A 21,449-nucleotide genomic window follows, 5' to 3' on the forward strand; every position below is an offset into this window, starting at 1 on the left:
TTTTGTTTTCTTTCGCTGACGGAGCTCACGAGATTTTCTACTTTAAGTTTTGTGTTGTGAAGTTTTCAAGTTTTGGGTAAAGATTTGATGGATTATGGAACAAGGAGTGGCAAGAGCCTAAGATTGGGGATGCCCATGGCACCCCCAAGATAATCTAAGGACACCTAAAAGCCAAAGCTTGGGGATGCCCCGGAAGGCATCCCCTCTTTCGTCTACTTCTATCGGTAACTTTACTTGAAGCTATATTTTTATTTACCACATGATATGTGTTTTGCTTGGAGAGTCATGTATTATTTGAGTCTTTATTTTTTAGTTTTCCACAATCATCCTTGCTGCACACACCTTTTTGAGAGAGACACACAAGGTTCGGAAATTATTAGAATACTCTATGTGCTTCACTTATATCTTTTGAGTTATATAGTTTTTGCTCTAGTGCTTCACTTATATCTTTTAGAGCACGTCGGTGGATTTGTTATATAGAAACCATTGTTCTCTCATGCTTCACTTATATTATTTTGAGAGTCCTACAAAACAGCATGGTAATTTTCTTTAATTATTTGAGGCATTCAGGATTAAATAAATAAAATTGTCTTATGAGTGTGTTGAATACTATGAGAAGTTTGAAACTTGATAATTGTTTTGACATATGGAGATGGTGATATTAGAGTCGTGCTAGTTGAGTAGTTGTGAATTTGAGAAATGCTTGTGTTGAAGTTTGTGATTCCCGTAGCATGCACGTATGGTGAACCGTTATGTTAAGAAGTCGGAGCATGATGTATTTATTGATTGTCCTCCTTATGAGTGGCGGTCGGGACGAGCGATGGTCTTTTCCTACCAATCTATCCCCCTAGGAGGATGCGCATAGTACTTTGCTTTGATAACTAATAGATTTTTTCAATAAGTATGTGAGTTCTTTATGACTAATGTTGAGTCCATGGATTATACGCACTCTCACCCTTCCACCATTGCTAGCCTCTCTAATACCGCGCACCTTTCGCCGGTATCATACACCCACCATATACCTTCCTCAAAACAGCCACCATACCTACCTATCATGGCATTTCCATAGCCATTCCGAGATATATTGCCATGCAACTTTCCACCGTTCCGTTTATCATGACACGCTCCATCATTGTCATATTGCTTTGCATGATCATGTAGTTGACATTTTAGTTGTGGCAAAGCCACCGTTCATAATTCTTTCATATAAGTCACTCATGCATCATTGCTATCCCGGTATACTGCCAGAGGCATTCATATAGAGTCATACTTTGTTCTAGTATCGAGTTGTAATCATTGAGTTGTAAATAAATAGAAGTGTGATGATCATCATTCATAGAGTATTGTCCCAAATAAAAAAAGAGAAAGGCCAAAGAAAAAAAAGAAGGCCCAAAAAAAATAAAATAAAAAGGGGCAATACTACTATCCTTTTTCCACACTTGTGCTTCAAAGTAGCACCATGATCTTCATGATAGAGAGTCTCCTATGTTATCACTTTCATATACTAGTGGGAATTTTCATTATAGAACTTGGCTTGTATATTCCAACGATGGGCTTCCTCAAAATGCCCTAGGTCTTCGTGAGCAAGCAAGTTGGATGCACACCCACTTAGTTTCTTTTTGTTGAGCTTTCATATATTTATAGCTCTAGTGCATCCGTTGCATGGCAATCCCTACTCACTCACATTGATATCTATTGATGGGCATCTCCATAGCCCGTTGATACGCCTAGTTGATGTGAGACTACCTTCACCCTTTTTGTCTCCTCCACAACCACCATTCTATTCCACCTATAGTGCTATGTCCATGGCTCACGCTCATGTATTGCGTGAAGATTGAAAAAGTTTGAGAACATTAAAAGTATGAAACAATTGCTTGGCTTTTCATCGGGGTTGTGCATGATTTGAATACTTTGTGTGGTGAAGATGGAGCATAGCCAGACTATATGATTTTGTAGGGATAACTTTCTTTGGCCATGTTATTTTGAATAGACATAATTGCTTAGTTAGTATGCTTGAAGTATTATTATTTCTATGTCAATATTAAACTTTTGTCTTGAATCTTTCGGATCTGAATATTCATACCACAATTAAGAAAATTACATTAAAATTATGCCAAGTAGCATTCCACATCAAAAATTCTGTTTTTATCATTTACCTACTAGAGGATGAGCAGGAATTAAGCTTGGGGATGCTTGATACGTCTCCAACATATCTATAATTTTTTATTATTCCATGCTATATTATATTCTGTTTTGGACATTATTGGGCTTTATTATACACTTTTATATTATTTTTGGGACTAACCTATTAGCCGGAGGCCCAGCCCAGAATTGATGTTTTTTTGCCTATTTTAGGGTTTCACAGAAAAAGAATATCAAACGGAGTCCAAACGGAATGAAACCTTCGGGAACGTGATTTTCGGAACGAACATGATCCGGAGGACTTGGACCCTATGTCAAGACATCAACCAGGAGGCCACGAGGTAGGGGGCGCGCCTACCCCTCTGGGCGCGCCCTGCACCCTCGTGGGCCCCCTATTGCTCCACCGACGTACTCCTTCCTCCTATATATACCTACATACCCCCAAACTACCAGATACGGAGCCAAAACCCTAATTCCACTGCCGTAACTTTCTGTATCCACGAGATCCCATCTTGGGGCCTGTTCCGGAGCTCCGCCGGAGGGGGCATCGGTCATGGAGGGCTTCTACATCAACACCATAGCCCTTCCGATGAAGTGTGAGTAGTTTACCTCAGATCTACGGGTCCATACTTATTAGCTAGATGGCTTCTTCTCTCTTTTTGGATCTCAATACAAAGTTCTCCCCCTCTCTTGTGGAGATCTATTCGATGTAATCTTCTTTTGCGGTGTGTTTGTTGAGACCGATGAATTGTGGGTTTATGATCAAGTTTATCTATGGACAATATTTGAATCTTCTCTGAATTCGTTTATGTATGATTGGTTATCTTTGCAAGTCTCTTCGAATTATCAGTTTGGTTTGGCCTACTAGATTGTTCTTTCTTGCAATGGGACAAGTGCTTAGCTTTGGGTTCAATCTTGCGGTGTCCTTTCCCAGTGACGGTAGGGGCAGCAAGGCACGTATTGTATTGTTGCCATCGAGGATAACAAGATGGGGTTTATTTCATATTGCATGAGTTTATCCCTCTACATCATGTCATCTTGCTTAAAGTGTTACTCTATTCTCTTGAACTTAATACTCTAGATGCATGTTGTATAGCGGTCGATGTGTGGAGTAATAGTAGTAGATGCATGCAGGAGTCGGTCTACTTGTTTCAGACGTGATGCCTATATACATGATCATACCTAGATATTCTCATAACTATGCTCAATTCTATCAATTGCTCAATAGTAATTTGTTTACCCTTCGTGAATACTTATGCTCTCGAGAGAAGACACTAGTGAAACCTATGGCCCTCGGGTCTATCTTTCATCACATTAATCTTCCAATACTTAGTTATTTCCTTTGCCTTTTATTTTACTTTGCATCTTTATCATAAAAATACCAAAAATATTATCTTATCATATCTATCAGATCTCACTCTCGTAAGTGACCGTGTAGGGATTGACAACCCCTTATCGCGTTGGTTGCGAGGATTTATTTGTTTGTGTAGGTACGACGGACTCATGTGTGGCCTCCTACTGGATTGATACCTTGGTTCTCAAAAATTAAGGGAAATACTTACGCTACTCTGCTGCATCGCCCTTTCCTCTTCAAGGTAAAACCGATGCAAGTGCTCAAGAGGTAGCATTGTTGCGTGGTTTTCTTGCGGAACAGGGTACTCTTGCCCAGTTCTCATGTCCTAGTGCTCATGCTTAGAATGGCATTGCCGAACGTAAGCATCGTCATCTGCTTGAGACGGCTTGTGCGCTGATGATTGCCGCTTCCCTTCCACCCCACTTTTGGGCTGAGGCTGTTTTTGCATCCACCTATCTCATCAACATTCAGCCATCGACTGGAATGCAGGGTGGTATTCTTATGGAGTGTATCACTGGTCGTTCTCCTGACTACTAGCTCTTTGTATGTTTGGATGTGTGTGCTATGTCCTTCTTGCCCCGCGAGAACGCACCAAACTGACTGCTCAATCGGTTGAGTGTGTTTTCCTTGTCTACAGTGATGAGCACAAGGGCTATCGCTGTTGGGATCCTGTTGGTCATTGCTTGCGCATTTAGCATGATGTGACTTTTGGTGAGTCTCATTCTTAATACCCATGCCCTTCTTCCTCGAGCTTCTCTGTGGACGATATTTCTTTTCTTCTCCTTCCCGATACACCCTGCTATGTGCCTCATGTTTCACCTCTTCCTCTGGCACCTCTCATTCACTCTCATTCACCACTGACACCCTCTTCCCCATCCTCCTCCTCCACCTCTCCACCATCATCTCCAGTCCATCGCCCTCTCTTACTATTTCCTCTCCACTATACTCGCCGCCCTCGTACTGAGGATGCTTCCACTGATGCACCTTCCTCCTCTGGTGCACCTCCCTTCATGCCTCCCCCGGTTCATAACCTCCATGCTTGGCCTCACCCCTGCCTGATCGATATTCTCCTGATCAGTACGGTCTCTCTGTTATTGCTGAGCCCACTTCCTATCGGACTACCATGACTCAGCCTGAATGGCAGCTTGCGATGGCCGAAGAGCTTGCTGCACTTGAGCGGTCTAGCACATGGGATCTGGTTTCCCTTCCTTCCGGGGTTCGTCCCATCACCTGCAAGTGGGTCTACAAGATTAAGACTCACTCTGATGGTTCTCTTGAGCGCTACAAAGCTTGGCTTGTGGCTCGTGGTTTTCAGCATGAACAGGGACACAATTATGATGAGACATTCGCTCATGTGGCCCACATGACCACTGTCCGCACTCTCCTTGTTGTGGCTTCTATTCATCATTGGTCTATCTCTCAACTTAATGTCCAGAATGCTTTTCTCAATGGCGAGTTACGTGAGGAGGTTTATATGCAGCCACCATCGGGGTACTATACTCCTGATGGCATGGTCTGCCAACATCGCCGCTCTCTCTATGGTCTTAAACATGCCCCTCGCGCCTGGTTTGAGCGGTTTGCCTCTGTGGTGACTACCGCTGGCTTCTTGCCCAGTGATCATGATCCCGCGTTGTTTATTCACACGTCTCCTCGTAGTCGGACTCTTCTCCTTCTCTATGTTGATGACATGATCATCACTGGTGACGACTCTGACTACATTGCGTTTGTTAAGGCTCGCCTTCGCGACCAGTTTCTCATGTCTGATCTTGGTCCACTTTGCTATTTTCTTGGGATTCAGGTTTCCTCGACCTCTGTTGGCTTCTACATCTCCCAGGAAAAAATATTCAGGATCTTCTGGCATAGGCTGCGCTCGGTGATGAGCGCACTGTTGTGACTCCTATGGAGCTCAATGTTCAGCTTCGTGCCTCTGACGGTGACCCTCTTCCTAATCCCACTTGCTATCGTCACCTCGTTGGCAGCCTTGTCTATCTTGCGGTTATGCGTCCTGGCATATCCTATCATTTCCACATCCTGAGTTAGTTTGTTTCAGCCCCCACCTTTGTCCACTATAGCCATCTCCTCTGTGTTTTATGATATCTTCGTGGCATGATCTCTCATGGCCTTTTCTTTCCCCACTCCAGCTCTCTTGAGCTCCAGGCCTACTCTGATGCTACCTGGGCTAGTGATCCCTCTAATCGATGCTTGATGTCTGCCTACTATTTCTTTCTTGGTGGCTCTCTTATTGCCTGGAAGACCAAGAAACAGACTATGATTTCTCGCTCGAGTACAAAGGCTAGGTTGCGAGCAATGGCTATGTTGACGGCTGAGGTGATTTGGTTACGGTGGTTACTTGAGGATTTTGGTGTGTCTGCTACTACCTCGACTCCCTTACTGTCTGACAGGACCGGTGCTATCAGTATTGCTCGTGACCCAGTGAAGCATGAGCTCACCAAGCTCATCGGTGTGGATGCCCACTTTCTGCATGCTGCTGTGCAGGATCAGACTCTTGCTCATCACTATGTGCCTTCTGAGTTACAGTTGGAGTACTTCTTCACGAAGGCACAAACTCGAGCGCAACATGGCTTTTTCCTCTCCAAACTTAGTGTTGTTGACCCACCATGAGTTTGAGGGGGGGTGTTAGACGTGTATAGTCCCTTTTCTGTATATCCCCATTGTATAAGGGGTTTCTTGCACTTTACCACACATGTACATGTATTGGCCTTTGGCCCTCAGTGAATACAAGTTGCTCATTATCCAACATATCACACATCATTTCAACATGACAAGAAATAAATACAGAGTTGATCCGAGGATATTAGAATAACTACATACACAGAATCCAGTTTCAGAATTGCAACCTATCAACTAACGGGAATTGTTCGCACATTAATAAGTACAAGTAACTCTTATATGTAGTATGGCAGCATCAAGGCAGCTAAAAAGAGCAGGGTTGTCCATATATTCATGATTATTACATGCATCACGAAATTTCACCTAGATTAGCAGCATATAATGTCCATGTGTTCCTGCTTGTTAATGTAAGTTCAGGTGTAGAATTAATATTTATTTCGACTATATAATGGCTTGCCAATATGCAAAGAAAAAGAAAGATGGCATAATGTAGAACAACAAAAATGATGTGATGTTCAATGCAGTAAGGTGAGATGCAAACTATTGAAGGAAAATCCATTACATATTGCCTTTACTATTTTTCTTGTCATGCTTAGGTTTATTGGTATTGTAGGCTCTCATTTGGGGACAAACAAAAAATATATCTAACTACACATCATCGCCGTTTTAGGAAAGCAAAAACCAACTAAACCAGCAACTTAAAAATAACTTCGAAAAATATACCTCAAAGTGTGTGAGGGATCAATTTTCTGATTTGATTGATTCATCAATAACTTCCTTGGCCACATCAAAAAGATCCCTCAAAGATGCAGCTGAAACAGAGCCTCCATGTTGCCCAACAGTAATGCACTCTCGGATTGTTAGAAGGTGTGGATTGCATCATCTTCCTTTTGGAAAAACACAAGTGTTAAAGAAGAAGCTACAAAGAACAGAAAGAGTTGAAGAAGCATATGCAATGATCAGATATTGGAATAACATGTACAATGCGACTACAGAGTTCAGACTTAGTAGCATTGATGAACTGAAGGAGCGTCAACATAGATAGATAGATCAGAATCATCTACCCCATTATGTATATCAACCCGATTCTCCAGTCCACCGCTCCAATACATATGTTTGCATATCTGCTTTAACTATGGCACTCTATGAAGCAAGCTTATAACTGACAAAAATTGTCATTGCAACCAGAATGAATCTGAGGGAAGTGTTGAGTATATATTTGTGTTGTATGTATTTCGTATTGTGCCCCACCTCCTAGTTGTGTACAGTTGAGGTACTTATATATACGTGCACCGGCACCCCATCAATACAACATTCATTGTATTGCAAATATTCGTCTACATGGTAACATCTCTAAAGGTCATGACCTAGGGCGAAGCCGCCGCCGCTGTCGTGCTCCTCCCACGCGTCGCGCCGCCGCCGCTCCCCACCTCTGCTGCACCCCGTCGCCGTCAGGCCCTCCCCTCCCGCGCCGCCACCGCTTCCGCCCCCTACCGCGTGCCGCCGCCCTCCCGCCGCGCCGCGCCTCCTGCCGCACGCTGCCCTTCTCCTATCGTGCTACCGCCTCCCACTTGCAGCCGTTGCCGCCCCCTCTCCCACCGCAGTCGTGCAAAATGCAACAGCCGCCCCACCCGCCGCTGCCGCCCTCCCCTTCCCCTCCCAACAAAAACCGCCGCGTCTTGCCTTGGACTCCTCGGGCTCCTCCACCACCACCCGCTCGTCGAATCCCTTCGCCGGCCCCAAGCCCTCCGCCACCGTCATCCGCGACCTCAACATCGAGGCCCGGGTCCCCATCCACTCGACAACTCCAGCTCCTCGTACTACGTGTGGAAGACCTTCTTCAACCATGTCTTCCGTGAGTACTATCTCACCGAGCACATCGATGGTTCCATGGACGGCGACTACATGAAGGTCGATCCGGAGTGGTCCGTGATACGTCTCCAACGTATCTATAATTTTTGATTGTTCCATGTTGTTATATTATCAATCTTGGATGTTTTATAATCATTTTATAGTCATTTTATATCATTTTCTGGTACTAACCTATTGACATAGTGCCAAGTGCCAGTTCCTGTTTTTTCTGTATTTTTTACATTGCAGAAAATCAATATCAGGAGTCCAAATGCCACAACACTTTACGGAGATTTTTTATGGACCAGAAGGAACATGTTGGGCCCTGGTTACACCTGGGGGGGAGTCCCGAGGAGGGGACAACCCACCAGGGCGTGCTAGGAGGCCCAAGCACGCCCTGGTGGGTTGTGCCCACCTCGGGTGCCCCCGGACCACCTCTTTGCTCTATAAATACCCCCAAAAATCCCAGAACCCTAGGGGAGTCGAGGAAATATTCATCCAGCCGCCGCAGAGTCCAGAGCCACCAGATCCAATCTAGACACCATCTCGGATGGGGTTCACCACCTCCATTGGTGCCTCTCCGATGATGCGTGAGTAGTTTTTTGTAGACCTTCGGGACCGTAGTTAGTAGCTAGATGTATTCATCTCTCACTCTCTCTCTTGATCCTCAATGCAATGGTCTCTTGGAGATCCATATGATGTAACTCTTTTGCGGTGTGTTTGTTGGGGTCGATGAACTTTGAGTTTATGATCATATCTATCTTTTTATATCCATGAAAGTTATTTGAGTTTCTTTGATCTCTTATATGCATGATTTCTTATAGCCTCGTATTTCTTCTCTGATATTTGGGTTTTGTTTGGCCAACTTGATCTATTTATCTTGCAATGGGAAGAGGTGCTTTCTGGTGGGTTCGATCTTACGGTGCTTGATCCCAATGACAGAAAGGGAAACGGCACGTATGTATCGTTGCTACTAAGGATAAAACGATGGGGTCTATCTCTACATAGATAGATCTTGTCTACATCATGCCATCGTTCTTATTGCATTACTCCATTTCTCCATGAACTTAATACACTAGATGCATGCTGGATAGTGGTCGATGTGTGGAGTAATAGTAGTAGATGCAGGCAGGAGTCGGTCTACTAATCTTGGACGTGATGCCTATATAATGATCATTGCCTGGATATCATCATAATTATTTGAGGTTCTATCAATTGACCAACAGTAATTTGTTCACCCACCGCTTTGCTATTTTTCTCAAGAGAAGCCGCTAGTGAAACCTACGGCCTGTTGGGGAACGTAGTATTTCAAAACAAAATCCTACGATCATGCAAGATCTATCTAGGATAAGCATAGCAACGAGCCGGGAGAGTGAGTCCACGTACCCTCATAGACCGAAAGCGGAAGCGTTTAGTAACGCGGTTGATGTAGTCGAACGTCTTCGTGATACAACCGATCCAAGTACCGAACGCACGGCACCTCCGTGATCTACACACGTTCAACTCAGTGACGTCCCTCGAACTCTTGATCCAGTTGAGGCCGAGGGAGAGTTTCTTCAGCATGATGGCATGGTGACGGTGATGATGATGTTACCGGCGCAGGGCTTCGCGTAAGCACTACGACGATATGACTGAGGTGTTAACTGTGGAGGGGGGCGCCGCACACGGCTAGGAACAATTGATGTGTGTTCTAGGGGTGCCTTGCCCACGTATATAAAGGAGGGAGAGGGAAGGAGGCAGCCTAGGGCGCTCCCAAGTAGGAGGAATCCTACTTGGGCCCCTAGTCCAATTCGGCCCCCCTTACCATATTTGGACAAGTGGGAAAGGAAGGAGGGGGGACGGGAAGGAAGTATGAGTCCTACTTCATACTTTCCTTTTCCTCCTCTCCTTTTCCTTTCTCCCCACGTGGCTGGCCCTATAGGTGTGTTCCCTTACTTGGCCCATTAAGCCCATATCTTTGCCGGGGTTTGCCCGGAACCCCTTCCGGTGACCCGGTATCACCCGGAACACTTCCAGTGTCCGAATATAGCCTTCCAATATATGAATCTTTACCTCTCAACCATTTTGAGACTCCTCATCATGTCCGTGGTCTCATACGGGACTCTGAACAAACTTTGGTACATCAAATCACATAACTCATAATGCAAATCGTCATCGAACGTTAAGCGTGCGGACCCTACGGGTTCGAGAACTATGTAGACATGACCGAGACACATCTCCGGTCAATAACCAATAGCGGAACCTAGATGCTCATATTGGCTCCTACATATTCTATGAAGATCTTTATCAGTCAAACTGCATAACAACATACGTTATTTCCTTTGTCATCGGTATGTTACTTGCCCGAGATTCGATCGTCGGTATCATCATACCTAGTTCAATTTCATTACCGTCAAGTCTCTTTACTCGTTTCGTAATGCATCATCCCACAACTAACTCATTAGTCACATTGCTTGCAAGGCTTATAGTGGTGAGCATTACCGAGAGGGCCCAGAGATACCTCTCCAATACATGGAGTGACAAATCCTAATCTCGATCTATGCCAACTCAACAAATACCATCGGAGACACCTGTAGAGCATCTTTATAATCACCCAGCTACGTTGTGACGTTTGATAGCACACAAGGTATTCCTCCAGTATTCGGGAGTTGCATAATCTCATAGTAAGAGGAACATGTATAAGTCATGATGAAAGCAATAGCAATAAAATAGTTGCATAATCTCATAGTAAGAGGAACATGTATAAGTCATGATGAAAGCAATAGCAATAAAACTAAACGATCATTTATGCTAAGCTAACGGATGGGTCATGTCCATCACATCATTCTCTAATGATGTGATCCCGTTCATCAAATGACAACACATGTCTATGGTTAGCAAACTTAACCATCTTTGATTAACGAGCTAGTCAAGTGGAGGCATACTAGGGACACTTTGTTTGTCTATGTATTCACACATGTACTAATTTTTCGGTTAATACAATTCTAGCATGAATAATAAACATTTATCATGATATAAGGAAATATAAATAACAACTTTATTATTGCCTCCAGGGCATATTTGCTTCAGTCTCCCACTTGCACTAGAGTCAATAATCTAGTTCACATCGCCATGTGATTTAAAACCAATAGTTCACATCGTCATGTGATTTAACACTCTATAGTTCACATCGCTATGTGACCAATACCCAAAGGGTTTACTAGAGTCAATAACCTAGTTCACATTGCCATGTGATTAACACCCAAAGAGTACTAAGGTGTGATCATGTTTTGCTTGTGAGAAAAGTTTAGTCAACGAGTCTACCACATTCAGGTCCGTATGTATTTTGCAAATTTCTATGTCTACAATGCTCTGCACGGAGCTACTCTAGCTAATTGCTCCCACTTTCAATATTTATCTAGAATGAGACTTAGAGTCGTCCAGATTGGTGTCAATGCTTACATCGACGTAACTCTTTACGACTAACTCTTTGTCACCTTCATAACCGAGAAACATTTCCTTATTCCACTAAGGATAATTTCGACCGATGTCCAGTGGTCCACTCCTGGATCACTATTGTACCCTCTTGCCAAACTCATGGTGAGGTACATAATAGGTCTGGTACATAGCATATCATACTTTATAGATCCTATGACTGAGGCATAGGGAAGGACTTTTCATTCTCTTTCTATTTTTTACCCTGGTTGGGGTTTGAGTCTTTACTCAACTTCATACCTTGCAACACAGGCAAGAACTCCTTCTTTGACTGTTCCATTTTGAACTACTTAAAAAACTTGTCAAGGTATGTACTCATTGAAAAAATTTATCAAGTGTCTTGATCTATCTCTATAGATCTTGATGCTCAATATGTAAGCAGCTTCGCCAAGGTCTTTCTTTGAAAAACTCCTTTCAAATACTCCTTTATGCTTTCCAGAAAATTCTAATTATTTTCGAGAAACAATATGTCATTCACATACACTTATCAGAAAGGTTGTAGTGCTCCCACTCACTTTCTTGTAAATACAGGCTTCTCCAAAAGTTTGTATAAAACTATATGATTTTATCAACTGATCAAAGCATATATTCCAACTTTGAGATGCTTGCTGTGACGTCCCCGATTCAATCGTACACTAATCATACACGCAAACATGTACGATCAAGATCAGGGACTCGCGAGAAGATATCACAACACAACTCTACAAATAAAATAAGTCATACAAGCATCATATTACAAGCCAGGGGCCTCGAGGGCTTGAATACAAGCGCTCGATCATAGACGAGTCAGTGGAAGCAACAATATCTGAGTACAGACATAAGTTAAACAAGTTTGCCTTTAAGAAGGCTAGCACAAACTAGGATACAGATCGAAAGAGGCGCATGCCTCCTGCCTGGGATCCTCCTAAACTACTCCTGGTTGTCGTCAGCGGGCTGCACATAGTAGTAGGCACCTCCCGAGTAGTAGTAGTCATCATCGATAGTGGCATCTGGCTCCTGGGCTCCATCGTCTGGTCGCAGCAATCAGGTATAGAAAGGGGGAAAAGAGGGGGCAAAGCAACTGTGAGTACTCATCCAAAGTACTCGCAAGCAAGGAGCTACACTACATATGTATGCATTGGTATCAAATGGAATAAGGATATCATATGTGGACTGAACTGCAGAATGTCGGAATAAGAAGGGGATAGCTAGTCCTATCGAAGACTACGCTTCTGGCCACCTCCATCTTGCAGCAGAAGAAGAGAGTAGATGGTAAGTTCACCAAGTAGCATCACATAGCATAATCCTAACCGATGATCCTCCCCTCGTCGCCTTGTGAGAGAGCGATCACCGGTTGTATCTGGCACTTGGAAGGGTGTGTTTTATTAAGTATCCGGTTCTAGTTGTCATAAGGTCAAGGTACAACTCCAAGTCATTCTGTTACCGAAGATCACGACTATTCGAATAGATAAACTTCCCTGCAGGGGTGCACCACATTTCCCAACACGCTCGATCCCCTTTGTCCAAACACACTTTTCTGGGTCATGCCCGGCCTCGGAAGATCAACACGTTGCAGCCCTACCTAGGCACAACAGAGAGGTCAGCACGCCGGTCTAAATCCTATGGCGCAGGGGTCTGGGCCCATCGCCCATTGCACACCTGCACGTTGCGTACGCGGCCGGAAGCAGAACTAGCCCCCTTAATACAAGAGCAGGCTTATGGTCCAACCCGGCGCGCGCCGCTCAGTCGCTGACATCACGAAGCCTTCGGCTGATACCACGACGTCAAGTGCCCATAACTGTCCCCGCGTAGATCGTCGTTCTGAGCAACTTTCATGTTGAAAATGATATAATCCGAGTTACGGATTAAAAGATATGATTTTCTAAAGATTTACTAATTTCTGGAATTTAATTGATCATTTAATTTAATTCGAAATTGGATTAATAACATCAGCATGATGTCATGTTGACATCAGCAGTCAATAGGGATTGACTAAGTCAAACTGACATGTGGGCCCAGTGGGACCCACCTGTCATACACTGTTTAGTTAATTAGGGTTAGGTTAACTAATTACTGCTTAGTTAGACTAACAAGTTAATTAGATTAATTAAATAGGATTAGTTAACTTAATTAATTCATTATTTATTTATTTATATATTATTATTATTTTAATTCTTTTTTTCGTTCTTAGGGGGTGGGCCCCGTTCATCATAGGCCCGGGGGGGGCTAGCAGGCGCTGGGCGTCGGGCGCAACCCGGTTGGCCCCGGGCACCGGCCGGTGCGGCCAAGGGGCACCGGGCGCGGCCACAGGAAGTAGGGGCAGGGCAGCGCGCCGACGCGGGGCCCGGCGGCTGAGTCCAGGCGGAGTAGGGGGGCGCCGCGGCGAGCAGATGCAGCCGCGGGTGCGTGTGAGGGCGCGTCGGGGACGCGGGTCAGCGCGTGGCCAGCGAGCGTCGGCGAGCGCAGCGGCGGCAGCAGCAAGCTGTAGCCAGCAACACGAGGAGGGGGAGCAGCGGGGTGCGGCTGCACGCGGGCGGGTGTGCACGTAACCGGAGTGGAGCACCGGACAGGGACGACGCGACGAGGAGAGGCGGGTCGAGGCTCGCGCGCAGCCGCAGTAGGCAGGGGTCGAAGGCAACGGCGGCCGACGCGAGCGAGCGGCACGATGGTTAGCTCCAGCGGGTGGAGGGTGCGGTCGGGCGGAGCCGAGGCACGACAGTGGGTGAGCGGCGGTAGGCGGAGGCGAGGCCATGAGCGCGCCTCGCGGGCGCGGCGGGTTGCGGGCGAGCACGGGGCGGGCGCGGTGCGCGGGCGGCGTGCGCGTGCGAGATGGCGCAGGACGCGCGCGAGGGGCGGGAGCGAGTGCGGGGCAGAGAGGGGAAGAGGGGGCAGCTCATGGGGGGGCTTGTAGGGATCGGGAAAACGGGGGGGCGAGGAGGAGGACGGAGACAAGCGACGGTGGGGAGGCGGCGACGAGGTTCGGCAGCATCGGGGGCGGCTTCAGGCGACAGCGTCGAGCGGCGGGGGGCGGAGTCGAACACCCCCGATCCCGATCTGGATCGGGGAGGGAGAGCGAGGAGTTGTGGGGGAGAGTGGGGAGTGGTTAGCGCTAGGGTTTGGGTCGTGGGGGATAAGGGAGGCGGGGTGGGCAGGTCGGTTGTGGCCTGGTGGGCCGAAGCCCAAGGGGCCGGGGGGCTTTCTTTTTTTTTGTATTTTCTTTTCTTTTATTTTATTTTCTTTTCTATTTTCTTTTATTTCCTATATTCTTTAGTTTAAGTAAAATACCAAAGTTGTATCTAATTTAGTATATGTAATTATGTCACTAACACATTAATTTGCTACCCAAACTAAAATAGTTTTGTATTTATTTAATACTTAAAGTATTTAAATAATAGTTTTTACTATTGTGTTATTACCATTTGAATATTTAAACATCTTATAAAAGTGTGGTTTCTACACCATAATTACTTATGCATTATTTGGCTCACTCCAAACATTTTAGTTTTAATATTTGAAAACTTTTATTGTTGAACTTGAATTTGAATTTTGAATCCGAACGGGATTGAATTATCGCGAGATTAACAACCGTAATCGTGGTGACGTGGCATTGTTAGCAGAGATTGTCGTAGCTTAATTATCCGGGTGTCACACTTGCACCAGTCCATAGATGGATCGCTGGAGTTTGCACACTTCGCTAGCACCTTTAGGCTTGACAAAACCTTCTGGTTGCATCATATACAACTCTTCTATAACAAATCCATTAAGGAATGTAGTTTTGATATCCATTTGCCAGATTTCATAAAATGCGGCAACTACTAACATGATTTGGACAGACTTTTAAGCATCGATACGAGTGAGAAAATCTCATCGTAGTCAACACCTTGAACTTGTCGAAAACCTTTTGCGACAATTCGAGCTTTGTAGATGGTAATACTACTATCAGCGTCCGTCTTCCTCTTGAAGATCCATTTATTCTGAATGGCTCACCGATCAACGGGCAATTCAACCAAAGTCCACACTTTGTTCTCATACATGGATCCCATCTCAGATTTCATGGCCTCAAGCCATTTTGTGGAATCTGGGCTCATCATCGCTTCCTCATAGTTCGTAGGTTCGTCATGGTCAAGTAACATGACTTCCAGAACAGGATTACCGTACCACTCTAGTGCGGATCTTACTCTGGTTGACCTACGAGGTTCGGTAGTAACTTGATTAGAAGTTTTCATGATCATCATCATTACCTTCCTCACTAATTGGTGTATGAATCACTGGAACTGATTTCTGTGATGAACTACTTTCCAATAAGGGAGCAGATACAATTACCTCATCAAGTTCTACTTTCCTCCCACTCACTTCTTTCGAGAGAAACTCCTTCTCTAGAAAGGATTCACTCTTAGCAACAAAGATCTTGCCTTCGGATCTGTGATAGAAGGTGTACCCAACATTTTCTTTTGGGTATCCTATGAAGACGCACTTCTCCGATTTGGGTTTGAGCTTATCAAGTTGAAACTTTTTCACATAAGCATCGCAACACCAAACATTTAAGAAACGACGACTCAGGTTTCTTGCCAAACCGTAGTTCATACGGTGTCGTCTCAACAGATTTAGATGGTGCCCTATTTAACGTGAATGCAGCTGTCTCTAATGCATAACCCCAAAACGATAGTGGTAAATTGGTAAGAGACACCATAGATCATACCATATCTAGTAAAGTACGGTTATGACGTTCGGACAGACCATTACGCTGTGGTGTTCCAGGTGGCATGAGTTGCGGAACTATTCCACATTGTTTCAAATGAAGACCAAACTCGTAACTCAAATATTCACCTCCACGATCAGATCGCAGAAACTTCATTTTCTTGTTATGATGATTTTCCACTTCACTCTAAAATTCTTTGAACTTTTCAAATGTTTCAGACTTATGTTTCATCAAGTAGATATACCCATATCTACTTCAAACATCTGTGAAGGTTAGAAAATAACGATATCTGCTGCGAGTCTCAACACTCATCAGACCACATACATCCGTATGTATTATTTCCAACAAGTCTGTTGCTCGCTCCATTGTTCTGGAGAACGGAGTTTTAGTCATCTTTGCCCATGAGGCATGGTTCGCAAGCATCAAGTGATTCATAATCAAGTGATTCCAAAAGCCCATTAGCATGGAGTTTCTTCATGCGCTTTACACCAATATGACCTAAACGGCAGTGCCACAAAAAATGTTGCACTATCATTATCAACTTTGCATCTTTTGGCATCAATATTATGAATATGTGTATCATTAAGATCGAGATTCAATAAACCATTTATATTGAGTGTATGACCATAGAAGGTTTTATTCATGTAAATAGAACAACAATTATTCTTTGACTTAAATGAATAATCGTATTGCAATAGACATGATCCAATCATATTTATCCTCAACGCAAACACCAAGTAACATTTATTTTAGGTTCAACACTAATCCTGAAGGTAAAGGGAGTGTGAGATGGTGATCTTATCAACCTTGGAATCACTTCCAACTCACATCATCACCTCGCCCTTAACTAGTCTCTGTTTATTTTGCAACTCCCGTTTCGAGTTATTACTCTTAGCAACTGAACTAGTATCAAATACTAAGGGGTTGCTATAAACACTAGTGAAGTACACATAAATAACATGTATATCAAATATACTTTTGCACTTTGCCATCCTTCTTATCCGCTAAGTATCTAGGGTAGTTCCACTTCTAGTGACCATTTCCTTTGCAGTAGAAGCACTCAGTTCCAGGCTTGGGTCTAGCTTTGGGCTTCTTCATGGGAGTGGCAACTTGCTTGCCATTCTTCTTGAAGTTCCCTTTCTTTCCCTTGCCCTTTTACTTGAAACTAGTGGTCTTGTCAACCATCAACATTTGATGCTTTTCTTGATTTATACCTTCATCGATTTCAGCATCATGAAGAGCTCAGGAATCGTTTTCGTCATCCCTTGCATATTATAGTTCATCATGAAGTTCCAGTAACTTGGTGATAGTGACTAGAGAGAACTCTGTCAATCACTATTTTATCTGAAAGATTAACTCCCAATTGATTCAAGTGATTGTAGTACTTAGACAATCTGAGTACATGCTCACTGGTTGAGCTATTCTCCTCCATCTTGTAGGCAAAGTACTTGTCAGAGGTCTCATACCTCTCGACTTGGGCATGAGTCTGAAATACCAATTTCAGCTCTTAGAACATCTTATATGCTCCATGGCGTTCAAAACGTTCTTGAAGTCCCGATTCTAAGCCGTAAAGCATGGCGCACTAAACTATCAAGTAGTTATCATACCGAGCTTGCCAAACATTCATAACGTCTGCATCTGCTCCTGCAATAGGTCCGTCACCTAGCGGTGCATCAAGGACATAATTCTTCTGTGCAGCAATGAGGATAATCCTCAGATCACGGACCCAGTCTGCATCATTGCTACTACCATCTTTCAACATAGTTTTTCTCTAGGAACATATCAAAAATAAACGGGGAGCTACATCGCGAGCTATTGATCTACAACATAGTTATGCAAATACTACCAGGACTAGGTTCATGATAAATTAAAGTTCAATTAATCATATTACTTAAGAACTCCCACTTAGATAGACATCGCTCTAGTCATCTAAATGATCATGTGATCCACATCAACTAAACCATGTCCGATCATCACGTGAGATAGAGTAGTTTTCAATGGTGAACATCACTATGTTGATCATATCTACTATATGATTCACGCTCGACCTTTCGGTCTCAGTGTTCCGAGGCCATATCTGCATATGCTAGGTTCGTCAAGTTTAACCTGAGTATTCTGCATGTGCAAAACTAGCTTGCACCCGTTGTATGTGAACGTAGAGCTTATCACACCCGATCATCACGTGGTGTCTTGGCACGAAGAACTGTAGCAACGGTGCATACTCAGGGAGAACACTTGTACCTTGAAATTTAGTGAGGGATCATCTTATAATGCTACCGCCGTACTAAGCAAAATAAGATGCATAAAGGATAAACATCACATGCAATCAATATAAGTGATATGATATGGCCATCATCATCTTGTGCCTTTGACCTCCATCTCCAAAGCACCGTCATGATCACCATCGTCACTGGCTTGACACCTTGATCTCCATCGTCGCATCGTTGTCATCTCACCAACTATTGCTTTTGCAACAATTGCTATCGCATAGCGATAAAGTAAAGCAATTATATGGCGCTTGCATCTTATGTAATAAAGAGACAACCATAAGGCTCCTGCCAGTTGCCGATAACTTTAACAAAACATGATCATCTCATACAACAATTTATATATCATCATGTCTTGACCATATCACATCACAGCAAGCCCTGCAAAAACAAGTTAGACGTCCTCTACTTTGTTGTTGCAAGTTTTACGTGGCTGCTACGGGCTTTAGCAAAACCGTTCTTACCTACGCATCGAAAACCACAACGCGGTATAGTGATTGCTTTTTGATCTTCGGAAAGAAACCTGTTCATTGAATCCGATTCAACTAAAGTTGGAGAAACAGACACCCACTAGCCACCTGTGTGCGAAGCACGTCGGTAGAACCAGTCTCGCGTAAGCGTACGCGTAATGTCGGTCTGAGGCGCTTCATCCAACAATACCGCCGAATCAAGAATCAACTAGTGACGGCAAGCAATATGTATATACTCACGCCCACAACTCCTTTGTGTTCTACTCGTGCATATAACATCTACGCATAGACCTGGCTCGGATGCCACTATTGGGGAACGTAGTACTTCAAAAAATTCCTACGATCACGCAAGATCTATCTAGGAGAAGCATAGCAATGAGGAGGGAGAGTGAGTCCACGTACCCTCGTAGACCGAAAGCAGAAGTGTTTAGTAACGCGGTTGATATAGTCGAACGTCTTCGTGATCCAACCGATCCAAGTACCGAGCGCACAGCACCTCCGCGATCTGCACACATTCAACTCGGTGATGTCCCTCAAACTCTTGTTCCAGTTGAGGCCGAGGGAGAGTTTCATTAGCACGATGACGTGGTGATGGTGATGATGATGTTACTGGCGCAGGGCTTAGCCTAAGCACTACGACAATATGACCGAGGTGTTAACTGTGGAGGGGGGCGCCGCACACGGAAAGGAACAATTGATGTGTGTTCTATGGGTGCCCTACCCACGTATATAAAGGAGGGATAGGGAAGGAGGCATCCGAGGGCGTGCCCAAGTAGGAGGAATCCTACTTGGGCCCCTAGTCCAATTCGGCCCCCTTACCATATTTGGACAAGGGGGAAAGGAAGGAGGAAGGAGGGGAAGGAAGTAGGAGTCCTACTTCATACTTTCCTTTTCCTCCTCTCATTTTCCTTTCTCCCCACGTGGCTGGCCCTATAGGGGGCTCACAGGCCCCTTGTGGGCTGGTGTGTTCCCTTACTTGGCCCATTAAGCCCATATCTTTGCCGGGGTTTGCCCGGAACCCCTTCTGTTGACCCGGTATCACCCGGAACACGTCCGGTGTCCGAATATAGCCTTCCAATATATGAATCTTTACCTCTCGACCATTTAGAGACTCCTCTCATGTCTGTGATCTCATCCTGGACTCCAAACAAACTTCGCTACATCAAATCACATAACTCATAATGCAAACTATCGTCGAACGTTAAGCATGCGGACTCTACGGGTTCGAGAACTATGTAGACATGACCGATACACATCTCTAGTCAATAACCAATATAGGAACCTGGATGCTCATATTGGCTCCTACATATTCTATGAAGATCTTTACCGGTCAAACCGCATAACAACATACGTTGTTCCCTTTGTCATCGCTATGTTACTTGCCTGAGATTCGATTGTCTGTATCATCGTACCTAGTTCAATCTCGTTACCGGCAAGTCTCTTTACTCGTTCCGTAATGCATCACCCTGCAACTAACTCATTAATCACATTGCTTGCAAGGCTTATAGTGATGAGCATTACCGAGAGGGCCCAGAGATACCTCTCCGATACACGGAGTGACAAATCCTAATCTCGGTCTATGCCAACTCAACAAACACCATCGGAGACACCTGTAGAGCATCTTTATAATCACCCAGTTACGTTGTGACATTTGATAGCACACAAGGTGTTCCTCCAGTATTCGGGAGTTGCATAATCTCATAGTAAGAGGAACATATATAAGTCATGATGAAAGCAATAGCAATAAAACAGTTGCATAATCTCATAGTAAGAGGAACATGTATAAGTCATGATGAAAGCAATAGCAATAAAACTAAACGATCATTTATGCTAAGCTAACGGATGGGTCATGTCCATCACATCATTCTCTAATGATGTGATCCCGTTCATCAAATGACAACACATGTCTATGGTTAGGAAACTTAACCATCTTTGATTAACGAGCTAGTCAAGTAGAGACATACTAGGGACACTTTGTTTGTCTATGTATTCACACATGTACTAATTTTCCGGTTAATACAATTCTAGCATGAATAATAAACATTTATCATGATATAAGGAAATATAAATAACAACTTTATTATCGCCTCTAGGTCATATTTCCATCACGGGCCCCGAGTCTTCTTTCTCATATATTTGCCTTTGTGATCTACTTTTCTGTTGCTTTTATTTTCAGATCTATTAATCCAAAAACCCAAAAATATCTTACTGCAATTTTCCTTTATTTATTTTATTTAGCGTTCGACCTATCAATCTACTACAAATTTATCTCACGTCCGTTTGCCTATCTTGAGGGGCCGTACCCCGAAAGGGATTGACAACCCCTTTAACACGTCGGGTTGCGAGAAGTTGGTGTTCGTCTGCATGTGCTGTTTACGTTGTGTTGCTTGGTTCTCCTACTGGTTCGATAACCTTGGTTTCATATTTGAGGTAAATACCTACCGCCGCTGTGCTGCATCATCCCTTCCTCTTTGGGGAAATACTGATGTAGCTTCAAGCGACATCAAAAGGAATTTCTGGCGCCGTTGCCGGGGAGGATCTTCAACATATACCAGGTTCCTAATCACAAATCTCATCTCCTT

This window comes from Triticum aestivum, chromosome 7A, assembly GCF_018294505.1.
Source record: "Triticum aestivum cultivar Chinese Spring chromosome 7A, IWGSC CS RefSeq v2.1, whole genome shotgun sequence".
Classification (NCBI taxonomy): domain Eukaryota; kingdom Viridiplantae; phylum Streptophyta; class Magnoliopsida; order Poales; family Poaceae; genus Triticum; species Triticum aestivum.